The following is a 407-nucleotide window of genomic DNA, read 5'->3' on the forward strand; positions in this document are numbered from 1 at the left end:
GAAAATGGCATGTTTTATCACAGCCTGTGTGGAAAGACGAGGTTCCTAGGGGCAGCTGACTTGGGTAACCGAGGCAGCACCGTGCCCTGGGGTGGCACCGGGCCCCGCGGCAGCTCTGCTCTTCCACTCGGCCTCCTTGCCGTGCTGCCGCCGGCCCGGGGCCTCCCCTGCGTGGGCCTTTCACAGCCCTCACATGGGGAGGGCACCCGAGCTAAAAGCCTTGATAGCTATAGCGAGGGATGCTTCTGGCAACACGGCGCTCCTTGGCCCCCCTACCGCACGGCTGCCGCAGCTGACATCTGCCCGCAGGGGTGACTGCTTTCGTAGGGAGGGAAGGAAGCCGACGGTACAGCGAAACCCGGGAGCTGTTCTGTGGAAGGCAGGGCCGTGCTTGTGGGGCGGCCGCA

The sequence above is a fragment of the Meleagris gallopavo genome, chromosome 5 (genome assembly GCF_000146605.3).
Source record: "Meleagris gallopavo isolate NT-WF06-2002-E0010 breed Aviagen turkey brand Nicholas breeding stock chromosome 5, Turkey_5.1, whole genome shotgun sequence".
NCBI lineage: Eukaryota > Metazoa > Chordata > Aves > Galliformes > Phasianidae > Meleagris > Meleagris gallopavo.